Below are 3,073 nucleotides of genomic sequence, written 5' to 3' on the forward strand. Positions count from 1 at the left end.
ATAATCCTCCATAGCCTCAACCTGTCGAATAGCATCACGAATGCGAACATAACGGTCGACCATTGCGTAAGTCGATGACCAGCGGGTTGCATTCCTTTTGACAGGTTGCAAGTCCGTGAGCTCTCCTAATCTAGCTGCATTGTTGCAGTGACGTAACTGGATCATCAAGTCGTTGACGGTGGCAAGTTCGGCTTCGTACTCGGCTAGGAAGCGGTTGACAGCCAGGTTGAACGTGTGGCTGGCGCAGCCAACCAGAGGAACGCCGAGGAGTGTAGCGATCTTCTGGTTGGTGTTGCGGTTGTCACTCACAATAAAAGTTACCATGTCGGTAGTCTTGTTGTAGATGCGAAGCACGGACTTCATCATCGTGACGTGGGCTTCGGCTGTCTGGCTGCCGTTCAGAGGAGACAGGGTTGTAGTCGCCCACGCCGGGTCCCCATCATCTCGTATACACTGTATAGTCCGACGTAGTGTAATGATCCGTGAGACTAGACATCGAACATCAGAGCAAACAAGGTGCCTTTTTCGTGTTCGATGGCTGCCCCCACGTCCTTTGCCACTGTGTGCATGCATTTCTTCAAGGTCTTGGAAAAAACGGGCGGCCATTTGCTCATCGAGCGTGTGAGCTCGTTGACTACCTCAGTGATGGGCAGATTGCGCTCGATGATCCATTGTAACCACTGGAAGCGATGGTTCGTCTCCTTCGACACGAAGCCAAAACTCTCGAGCCCGCCACCACCAGTAGCCGCAGCGTACGTCCTCGTAGTGCGGGTGCTTGGTAGCGATGTGAGACATCAAGTTGGAATAGCTGCTGCCGATCTGCTGCTTTCTAGGGATACCGCACTCCTTGCGCTTGTAGCTCCCTGCGCCGAGATCCTCGTAGAAGAACGCACAAATTTCCTTGCGTTCGACCATCTTGAGATTTGAAAGTGAGCTTAGTAAAGCATAACACGCAGGCAAAATGGGTGGTTGAAAACGGTGAGTGCAACGAATCGTGTTTACTGTAATATATTGTATTACATATTACTGTGCCAATACTGAATTGTACTGGTTTAGCATAAAACCCGTAATAAATAATTGACCTCTCACAATGCAATTATTACTGCGCGGATATTACTTTTCCAGGGCCTGAGTAGAATACCATCTGATATCCACGCCCAAATTTCTCGCCGAAGTCGCGGTTGTACTTTTCGAGCGGGTTATTGGTCCTATTTGTGATGTCAATCCCACCAACCATCATGCTATTGACGTTCCACAAGCTGGAATCAAAGCGCCCCATCCACGTCTTGCGAAAATATCGCCAAAACTGATCCCACTTGCCCTTAGAGCCCTCTTCGTTAATCAGACTTCGCACATATCGGATTCCCTGGTTAAAAAAAATTACAACGTCATACAAGATCATAACGTCAGAATTGAAGTGTTAAAAATGTCAATAACACAAAGTTAAAATTTCAAACGATAAGAAAAATAAAAATATGCGCACCTTGTCGATTTCATCTGTAGGAATGATGATCAAAATGTCGAGTTTGCCGGGGGTCATTGCATCCCTTACCTGATCCCTTGTTAGGCCCTGATCCAGCATGTGACGGCGAAGCGCTTGTTTCCAATGAAACAAACAGTCCACAATATGCACTTTCGGGAACTGGTCGACTACAGCGTTGATCAACGCGAGCTCAAAGTCGCACGTAACGCTGGCGGGTTCTAGTCGGCGGTCCGTCGCAATGACAATCATTGTCAATGCGTCCAGATAGGTGTCGTAGTCTCGTCCTTCAAGGAGTACGTACATCGCCAGAACGTACAAGTTAACAGTAGCGTCCAGCACCATTACAATAAGGCATTGTACGAACGGTTTCGGCACCATTTTAAAGGTGCCGTCGATGAAGACCGGAATTGCTGGGTTTCGTAGCAAGAGGACTAGATCTGGGAGCCCAAATCCTACGATACGGCGCTCCTTATTCTTGACAGACCACCCAGTGTTAAACCTCACAAAGGAGCGTTTGTCCGAGTCGCTGAGCCAGCGCGCCTCGGCCTTGTCGAGCGAGTGTAGCATATCGCAACCCATACCCTTGCGGGTATTTTTTGACAATGTTGACACCTTGCAGTTTTGGGATGGCGTTCAGCGTGTTTCCTTTGTGTAAGTTGTTCAATGCTGAGCGGACACGCTACCACACCATTGATGAAGCTTCAGACGCTGATTCTAGAGCCGCTCGCTGGAGCTGCTGACGCATTTCACACCGCACATCCATGACTTGAATCGGCAGTAAATTCTCGCAGTTGTGCTCACCGCGAGCGCGTACGTGTTCTCTTTTCGAAATCAGCTTTGCAAGGCAGCCTTGTCGGAAATGACGGCAGTTGTAGTAGGTGGTGCCAGTGACTTTGTTCGTTGTCCTAATCACATACTTCTTCCCTTCGTGCAGCATTTTGGAAATGCCTGAATGAAGTAATGCCCTAGCTCGAGAACGCACTACACGCCAACCGTTCTAGCCATACTTTTACTAGCAAAAAGGTAAGATTTAGATCCGTAATTTATAAAATAACGCATATGTTTTGGACAGATTTTGGATAAATGTGGTAATTTATCACCAAAGCAGCAAAACCCAAATTGGATATTTTGGCCAAAGTTGGACTCGTTTTGGACAGAATATCCAACATCCTCGGAAACGGCCTGCTGGCGCTCTCGTGGTGTCAGTTCTCGTCTTGTGCGCAAGTTAGTCTCAATGGCGGTCAGTGGTTCGTTTCAGAATACTCCAGATATGAGCTAGGATGTCTGTGCTTGTTTGCCACTATTTTTGGCTCGAAAATACTCGAGTTGCCACCGATCGAGAAGTTCTGCACACCATTGAAATCGCACTGACTCGAGCTTGTATTTAAGGCCAATCCGAGGCCATCTCGTGTAATATTGACGAATCCCGAGCCAAACTGGCAAAAAGGGACAAGTAATATGAAACGGAGTAGTACGTAATACATGTAGCAAGCTCTCGTAGTTTGCTCACGAGCCGAATCAGCCCCAAACGAAGCAACGAAATAGTTCAATCATGTAATTTTGGAGATGTTGGAATCTAGATTAAAAAAA

The sequence above is a fragment of the Phytophthora parasitica genome, assembly GCF_000247585.1.
Source record: "Phytophthora parasitica INRA-310 unplaced genomic scaffold supercont2.47, whole genome shotgun sequence".
NCBI classification, from domain to species: domain Eukaryota; phylum Oomycota; class Peronosporomycetes; order Peronosporales; family Peronosporaceae; genus Phytophthora; species Phytophthora nicotianae.